Genomic DNA, 9,789 nt, shown 5'->3' with positions numbered 1-9,789 from the left:
AAACCTGCACGTTATGCACATGTACCCTAGAACTTAAAGTATAATAATAATAATAAAAAGACACTAAAAAAAAAAAAAAGAAGGCATATCAGCCACATGCAAATCTCTATTTTCTAGTGTTAAAAACTTGATGATGCAATTTCTTGAGACACTACACATACTTTGATCACTTCCCCACACTTGCCAATATATCACCCCCAAAGGAACACCAAAACAATGTGGTAAAGTTGTATGTGTGTGAACCAATAAGATTTCTACAACTTTTCTTTAGACAAGCAACCTAGTAAGAGAGATAAAGTAGCAATAATGGGGTTAATAAAGACATGATAAAATTTCATCACACAGAATTCACTATCAAGCAATTTTCATTTTAATATAATTTTGTTATGTGCTCAGTGAAATAAAAGATATCTATGAACATAAAATCTCTCATATACATCTCAAATTATATGTTATTTCCTGTAAGACGTAAGGGAAAAACATCATTCCATGCACAAATGCTATATTGCTTAAAAAATATTCCAGATGTTTGAATTTTCCTTTATGACTTAAGTAAATATCACTCATTATATAGCATATTGCTTTTCTTAATAATGTTGTTCCACAAAATTATTAGTCTCAATGACTCAATGATGTTCTTCACTAATGAAACTACACTTCACTTTGTTCAAAGTAATGGCCACTTAAATTGCATTTCAAAGTAAAAGGCTTCTTTTGATGTCTAAATTTTCCAATGAGCATTTGGGAGGATGGGGAACATATCTATATATTATGTGAGCGGGGGGGTGGGGGCTGTGTGTGTGTATTTCATTTAAATGCAAAATAAGAATCAGTGGTCCTCAGGAGGAAAAGGCATGAATCCTAGGATCAAGGACATACACGTTTGAACCTCAGCTCTGTCTCTTCCAAGCTGTATGACCTTGGACAAGTTACCTAACTTTGTAGGACCCAGTCTCATCATCTCCAAAATAGAGACAACAGTACTAACCTCAGACGTGTGTTAAGATAAAATTAGAAAATGCATGTGAAGCACAGTAGACTACAAACAGCAAGAAGGTATTTAGCCCATCTCACCATTAGTATAAATCACTTTACTTAAGGAGAAAGAATCTCTTCAAATTTTCTACCATTTTAAGTTCAGTAATTTTCAGTCGTGGTCTCCTACCCACCAAGAATAGATGAGGAAAGTGGATATACATATGCGTTTGAAATTGCAGTGGGTGTTTACCCATTCCTCGTCAGTAGCTTGCATTTTAAACATGAATTTGAGAGCCCTGCAGGTTTTGTGAGTAAGAGGTAAGCTCAGAGTCCCAGCTATGCAGAGTTCATGGTCCACTGGAGACTTCTGTTCTAATAAGGCAGTGTTCAACAAGTTCACAGACACCCTCTAGGTTCAACAAGTGGTAGCCATTAATCCTTCAAATGACAGAAATTTCTAGAAAGTAACTGAAAAGAATAAAAGGCAATTTTGAAAATTATACCAAGGGTTTCAAGACAGAATATAAGCAGTTTCACATTAATTTGCTTACCTGATTACATCGTAGATATCTACTATCTTGCTTTATTTCCTCTGACCTACTCATGCTAAAGTGTATTAAATATATGCCCTGTATGTACTTAAAAGGTCTCTAAAGGCTCTTGTAAAAATGACCTATTTCCCCAAGTGATGAAATGTGATATAAACCACTCTAAAGAATATCTCACTCATCTAACCTCAAAGAAAGCAATATCAATATTGGAAAAGAAAACTGCTTTCTGATTCTTCATCATCTTGTCCTTTTCCATGATTAATCTAAAGTACATATCATGATGTTTCTTAAGGGCCTGGTTCACAAGTTATCTGCAAATTATCAGCAGCCACTGTGGAGGCAGTACATGTAGGTGCTGCTGTAGATTCAAGACGCTCAGTAGGCAGAACTGAACACTAAGCATGTGGGAGGCTGAAAAATAGAAAAGGGGAAAAAAATATTATAGCTATAGTAGATTTCCACCCTTCTGACAGTTCAGTAAGAAGAGTGAAATGTACAGGTTTGAACTAGCATTTACGTGAACATTTTTTCCATTGGCCAATGGGTGTGCCTGCATTTGGGGTGTTTTTCTAGGGAAAATAACTATGTCCTACCATCTCTGAAAACTATACTTAGTGGCTTTGATTCATGGAAATTTGTTCTGCTTGTTTTGTGGAGACAGACATATCCTGGCAGTTCCCCTACTTACTTCTATTGCAACTTTTGCAGCAAGATGAAAATGCGTTCTTCCCTATGGTCTTCTTGAAGCACAACCTGGAAGAAAGACGATTCCCATTAGATACAAGTAAATGGGGGGAAGCTGGTTTTTAAATATATGATTCAAACCAAATGGCATATAGCACATTAAAGAACAGTTCAAATACTCTGGCTAAGCTTGAGTTTTGTTTTAGAAAACTGCTTGAAACAAATAAGCATGAGGTTGAAAAAAGAATAAGAAAAAAAAAAAAACACTTCGCTGCTATGGTGGAATTTGCTAAAATACAAAGGGAATACACTATTTGCCCATTTCAGCAATAGTCAGAGAAAGCTACAAGTGGTCACCTTGATACCGCAGATGTTCACAAGCATGTAGGGTGAATACAGACATTTTTGCACCACTAGCAAAGGCTACTAAGGAGTACCTGGAACCAGTAATAGGGCCTCACTGTTTAAGGTGCTAACTCCAAACCAAGGACAGCATTTCCTTTATAGGAGGAGGCTGTGGCCAGATGTTTGCCAGAAGATGGCAGAGAGCTAAAAGTCTCCTATTGGTGCCTGAGTTTATGAGCCTGTTAAAGCATTGTCCCAAGTACCATCAGAAACCTTAAATTATGAAACATTTAAACTGATTAAGAATACCAGAATGAGGCTGGGTGCGGTGGTTCATGCCTGTAATCCCAGCACTGTGGGAGGTCAAGGCAGATGGATCACCTGAGGTCAGGAGTTTGAAACCAGATTGGCCAACATGGTGAAAGCCTGTCTCTACGAAAAATACAAAATTAGCCAGATATGGTGATGCATGCCTGCAATCCCAGCTACTTGGGAGGCTGAAGCAGGAGAACTGCTTGAACCCGGGAGGCAGAGGTTGCAGTGAGCCGAGATAGCACAACTGCACTCCAGTCTGAGCAACAAGAGCGAAACTCTATCTCAAAACAACAACAACAACAAAAGAATACGTGAATTAGGGATGTGGCACTTGAAAAGGAAGAAACAACAAAAAACTTAGTTTGGAAAACAAATACCAAACAGAAAACCCATGTCCTTTTTGCATGGCACTCAGAATAGTATTATACGATATTAAGAAAGAGTAAATGGCCGCTCCATGCTTGCTCCCTAAAAGAGCATATAAAATATTTCAGATAAATGTTATCAATTTTAAGTTTTCTGCTTAAATAAGCTTTAAAGAAAAACTCACTTCTTCAGCACAATTTATTCCCCAATGACACCAGATGAATGAAAACCTACTATACTGTTAAAGCTTTTTGAAAGTTTAATTCATTATCGATACTATGATTTAATGATACATAGCTAAATGCTAAACATCAAATTTGCCAATATAAAATAAGTCAAAGTGATAGCTGTGACATAAATATTTTATACCATTTCAAATTCTATTTAAGATCATCAGAAGTCAAAATGATCTATTTAAGAATTGTCTACCCTTCTGAAAATGTATATTTATAATTGAAAGGGGATACAATGTGAAAATATCAATAGTATTTCATACAAATATTTTGACCAAAATGAAAAATCACCATTAGCATCATCCCAATTAAAAACTAATAATGCATTGATAAGATCACAGAGAACAAAAGTAGCCTGAAACCAGTGCTGTGAGTATTTTAAATTTTATTAAAACTTTTGTCATTGTACCTGCAATTATTTTAGGCTTGACCCAATTTCTTTATTCCCTAAGCCATGATCATTTTCAAGGTGAACTACATTTTTGTCTACCTCCTTTAGCACTTAGAACTGCTGTGGTAGTTGAAATGTTTTTAACAGTATAGACAGTAAAAATCTGCAATATGCTATTGATTTACTGAAAAGTATATGCTAAATATATCATGTCAATTAAAAAAATAAATTTCAGTCACACTGAAACCTGTAATTAGCCTTCATATGACGTCAATTTAGTTACCTATAATATTCAAATCATTTTCCAACCAAACACCCGGTAATAATTTTAAATCAGAGGAATTGTTGTATTAATATATTCCATAGACACCTTTCTGTTATTAGTTGTAGGAAGGTACAGTTTCAGTGATGATGGTTTTAACAGTTTTGATCCCACACACATGAGAAATTGATTCCACAGGCTAATCCACATATGGCTTGATACCTTAAAACTTCAATCAACTGTTGAAAATATAGTTTTGATTTACCTATATGCAATATTTGGAAACTTAAGCTTGTTAAAAAAAAAAAAAAAAAAAAAAAAAAAGGGGGTTAAAAAACAAAAATGGCTTAATTTGGGGAAAGTGAAACTTGAGCAGTATTTCTCAGTAGGTCATCAGAAGTTTACCTGGTATTTTCTTACTGACCCTTTCTCTCCCTTCCTTTCTACACCTCCACCCACCAACACACCCAGGTTCTATTTAAAAAGCAACCAATAACCCAGCAGAGTAAAATAGGGTAGTGGTGAGAAAAGTTAGTATTACCTTCCAGCCCACTCATTTATTTTAATGATTCATCACGGAAACCCCAAGTTGTTAAAATATACCTGAAATCTCATTAAATAGTAAAATAAGCATGAAAAGATTTTTGCTTTAAAACATGTCACCAGTGATTCCCCTAACAGAAATCTATTAAGAGTGTGAAGTAAAAATACGTTTTGCTAAAAAACTTTCCTCAAAGTAATGTACTACAATCAATTATCATATGGGGAAAAAAGAGACAAGATAAACAGATTCTACTAAAACATTACTTTTTTAAATTCTTCTATAAAAATCAGGCATAGCAAATTCATCTTAACCTGTAAAACCTGAACATAATCTCTGAAAACTGAAATATAATCTGGTATCAAATGCAAAGTAATAATTTTGCAGTCATAAAACTCTATGCACTGAAAATATTCTACATAAATGTAAAAAAGTTTGGCTAATATAAAAGAATCTGCTTCCGGAGCATTAGTCTGAACTGCAGATAACGAACACTTGATGGATACTGATCATTATTCCATTATTTGGTTAGGGGACATACAGTCTAACATTTATGTTGTAGTTGTGTACTACCATATGTACTTAAATAGCAACATTTTGTTTTAATCCTGGGTTCAAATTGACAAAGATGTGGTAAGCTAATAATATATACCCCACTCAATGCTATGGATACGCTAATCTCTTCAACTCTTAACTTTTGTGTCTTGCTGTAGAGACTAAGAACTGAGAATTCATGCATCAAAACAAAGATTTCGTAGGAAAACTCATACGCCATATTTTCTGTGAGAAAATTTAAAGCTATTTTCAAACGTGCTTTTCCAATTATATGAGTTGCAATGATCTTTTAAATACATGCTCTTTGCAAAGTTAGCATCTTATATGTATTTGTGACTTTAATTTTCCCTGAAAAACATTTCTTTTTTTTCTGTTGGTTTGGAATTTAACTTTCTGCTTAAAAGTATCAGTCATGGCCGGGTACAGTGGCTCATGCCTATAATCCTAGCACTTTGGGAGGTCGGGGTGGGAGGATTGCTTGAACCCAGGAATTTGAGACCAGCCTGGGCTGTTGTGAGACTCCATCTCTACAAAAAATTTAAAAAATTAGCTGAGCCTAGTGGTGTGTGCCTATATTCCTAGCTTCTCCAGAGGCTAAGGCAAGAGAATCACTTGAGCCCAGGAGTTTGAGGTTACAGTGACCCATGACTGTGCTACTGTACTCCAGCCTGAGTGACAGAGCGAGGTCCTATCTTTATTTAAAATATATATATGTCACTTATTCCAGGACTTGAATTAATAAAGTGTCTTGGTTAAAACTCACATGCATCAAATGCAAACTCAGCAAATAGTTACTGAGTACTTACCATGTACTAAGCACATCATGTACTTGTTTTCAAATATGCACAATTTCTACAAAAAACTAGATAAGCATATATTAAAAATTCAATATATTATTGTAAGGTTATATTCCACATTATATAACAAAATTACAAGATTTTTGTTTGTGTGAGAAGTTGAGTGGTTTAATTCCACTGACAAATAAAATATTAACCCTCTTTCAATTTTTTAATGCTATTAATTCCATGAATAATTTCAAACTATAAAAGCAGCAATGAATTCGTTCTACTGAATACTATAAATATTTTTAATTTGCCAACAGTCACAAATATGGCAGCATATTTATGAATCAACAGAAAGTTTTACACCAGAAAATCATCTCACCACTCATTTAAAGTATCGCATTACCCTTTTAACTAGGTCTCCATGCTACCATACAATCTTGTTGCCACCACACCATTCTCCTTAAGCTAATCACAAATAATCTTTCCAAAATGGAAATGTGACCATAAAATGACATGCTCAAAAACCTTAAATCACCTAAGGGTAAAATCCAAGGCACTACACATGGCAATTAAGACTCATTTCCTGGCCCTTCCTTTCTCTTCACTACAGCCACATTTGGCCTTCTCCCACTTCAATCCCTTTTCTCCAACTTCCCCAGACTCTACTTTGTAGCAAATACCAAACACCCACACTCCTGGAGCTGTTTTAGACTCTTAAAACTTCACACTTTTATCTCACCTCCATCAGCCTTCTCTCTCTGTTCAACTAATGAACTTTTGTTAAAATTTCTGCTCATGAATCACCATTTCTGTGAAGGCTTTCGCTGAACTCCTCCTAAACACGACTTCCTTTATACTCTGTAAAGCAGAATTATAATTGTTTCACTGTAGTCACTCACATGTTCTGCTTCTCCATGGGGCTGTGAAAATCTGAAAACTGGGCGCTGTGCCGTTATTTTCCTGAAAGCTGTCTCAGAACCCGACACACAGTAGACAAACTAGGTTTTTCTGGAGCTGAAGTGAAAATCTGGCGGACACAGAAAGTTGCTTTCTTCTGCCTTGAAAGTGACACTGGCTTCACTTAACACAGGTTCTGAGCAACAAGTGTCAGGCAGCACTGTACTTGATACTAATGATTTCCCATTATTCCTGAAGTCTAAACTAAAGCAGCAAGTATATCTGGACACATTTTATTATGTTCTCTTTCAAATACTGATTCTGCATTGTTGACAGAAGCAGAATTTATAGGAAATAATAAAATTTTTCATATAGGTATGTGTTTATTTTAACCTACCAATACAAGAGAAGTAACACTGATTAAAGAGATGGGAGGAACAGAATAAGCAATTGAATTCTAGGCCAAAGTGAGTTTTATGGCCTAAGAGAATATTCTTAAACTTCATAAATTTTGAAAATCACCTGCAGTTTCTTATTCTGTTTGATCTACTATCATCCTAGTTTAATCTGAGAAGTGGAAGTAGGATGAGAAGCCAATTCCCTCACCATCAATCTAGAGAGCCCATTCCACCTTTAGTAATTAGGCTTTTATTTAACAGAGAAGAAAAAAAGGCATTTTAAAATACTTTCTGCTAACAATTATTCTTTTTATAAAAGTTTGACAAGATGAATAATGTATTTCCTTCTCAAAGATGGCATTTCTCCAGAAGCCTTCCACCTTCTTGAAATGGGCTGTAAACCAGCTCAGTGGGAGAAAACTAGGTTCCCTGATCCATTCGGATATGAATACCCAAGCAGAGAAGTCAAGGTGTGTTCAGAATAATAGGTGAAAGGAAGGCTGATACCATTGTTGAGCCACTTTTCTTTTACAGAATACAAAATATAAAGAATATCAGCAGCAAAGAGTAAGTGACAGCAAGACTAAAACCCAGGTCTTCCAACTCCATATTCACATGGCATTCCATTGTACTTCACTGCAGGCACAGGATACAACATAAGTAAAAGAAACCTCCATTTTTCAGTCTTTGAGTTTTAGGATTAAATAAAAGTGTTTAATAATTATTAATATTTAAATGATATATATATAACACTATATGTTTTATATGCTTGTGGAATATAAATGTCACTATAAATTAATATATTAATCACATACAATATTTAATAATGCCTCCTCGTTTGTAAAAGCAAGACATCAGTAATATAAGTAATTGAATATCATAATAGTGAAATACTTAAATTGTTTTGTTTGAATCTCTTCTGATTCCTCCCAGAGTCCAACACAATCATCACTCCTCGGAAGATATAGCCCTTATTCTTTACCCCTAAGCGCTGGACAGTCACCTTTTTGATAGAATAATAGGTCTTAAGAACTAGGACTGGAGGGGGAAAAAAAAAAACAATATTGAAGAGTCACATGCCAACAAAGGTTTGGAGTAGAAAGTGAAGAAGTCAGCCATATAGCCATATTCAGTCTAGCTCAAAAATGTACTACTGTTACCATCAAGCAAAGTCAAGGTTCTCTTGAAAAAACAATCTATAGCATTTCTGTGTACTGATCACATGTAGGATATATTTATACAAGTAATTATTTAATGTCAATATCTCCACTGGATATTAAGTTCCATGGAGACACTTGACTAGGTCTGTTTTGCTTACCATTGTATCTCTAGCACTCAGCAAACAGAAAGTGTTCAATAAATGTGTGTTGAGTCAATGAACCGTAAAATCCTTTAGCAACGGCCGTGACAATTTCTTCCTAATTCATTCAAGAGTTTTACTATTATCAGACATAAAAAATTACTTCTTCCTATCACTCATTACTATTTACTCTCATAGGCAGAATTTTATGTACAGATTGTATTACCATGTAAATATAATAGGTGGCATCTCATTCTATTCAAAACGTCACCCCTCAATCTAAGGAAAATCGTCTGCCCTGCTGAGGGATTTAGAAACTATGTTCCATGCCATGGGAAAGCATCTTCCCCAACCTGACTGGAGTCTAGAAGAATGTTTAATTCAAAAATAGTCACGTCTATGACCTGGAAGGAGTCCACTGGCTTAATCATTATACTGGCATTTTTTATTGGACAGAAACATTATCTTGCTACCCTACACTGGCTTCTATGCCAACATTTAACTCAGACTGAGTTTGTGCAGGGTAATTATAAATATACACACGAAAATGAGTTTAAAATAAGATGACTAACATATTCTTAACTATACTGGTTAAGAATACTCAAACATGTTTTAGTAACTTAATCCATATTAACTACAAAAGTTATTGAGAAGTTTCCCTCTCCAAGTGGGAGACACATACATTTTCAGGTAATTTTGAAACAGAAATAGCAGTGTTACTCTAACATACAAATATTCTCAACGTCCTATTTGAAGTACAGCAACACAAGCAAACATGGGTGGCATTCCCTTGATGAGTTGAAATAAATGTCACTGAGTCTAAGGTTCTGGATTTAGTCACTTCTAATGAAAAATGAAAAGGCCATAATCTCACAATTCAATTTGATTTATCCATGAGGGAAAGTATCTTAAAAAAAAAAAAAAAAAAAAAAAAAAAAAAAAAAAAAATCCTAGCATCTCAGGAGGTGAAAGAATATCAGACAAATATTTGGGAGAAGAAAGAGGAATTTCCATAGGGGACTGAAGAGCTGGATTAAGATATCCTTAAATGTATCAACGTTAGACACATTTGATGTTTTTAATATTCATTTTATATCAGTGAAAAAGCACTTTGCAGTAACAGACCTTTTTCTTCTTCTTCTTCTTCTTCTTTTCTTCTTCTTCTTCTTTTCTTCTTCCCCTTCCCCC

The 9,789-nt window shown here is 34.9% G+C and overlaps 1 protein-coding gene across 6 annotated transcripts in view; it reads right to left on the bottom strand.

Annotated features, from left to right (window-relative positions):
- The window catches only part of QTMAN (queuosine-tRNA mannosyltransferase), a 359,520-nt gene that overhangs the window by 273,716 nt on the left and 76,015 nt on the right, over positions 1-9,789 (bottom strand). For 5 of the 6 annotated variants that reach the window (XM_017895386.1, XM_017895385.1, XM_017895389.1 and 2 more), the window contains one exon: positions 2,218-2,282. The gene's annotated coding sequence lies outside the window, so the exon portion shown is untranslated. Of the gene's footprint in view, positions 1-2,217; positions 2,286-9,789 lie in introns of those variants that run through there. The other variant, XM_017895387.1, reaches the window with a different exon arrangement.

The sequence above is a fragment of the Rhinopithecus bieti genome, unplaced genomic scaffold, assembly GCF_001698545.2.
Source record: "Rhinopithecus bieti isolate Rb0 unplaced genomic scaffold, ASM169854v2 scaffold_26061, whole genome shotgun sequence".
In the NCBI taxonomy this organism is placed as follows: domain Eukaryota; kingdom Metazoa; phylum Chordata; class Mammalia; order Primates; family Cercopithecidae; genus Rhinopithecus; species Rhinopithecus bieti.
This window is presented reverse-complemented; position numbering and strand designations above follow the sequence as displayed.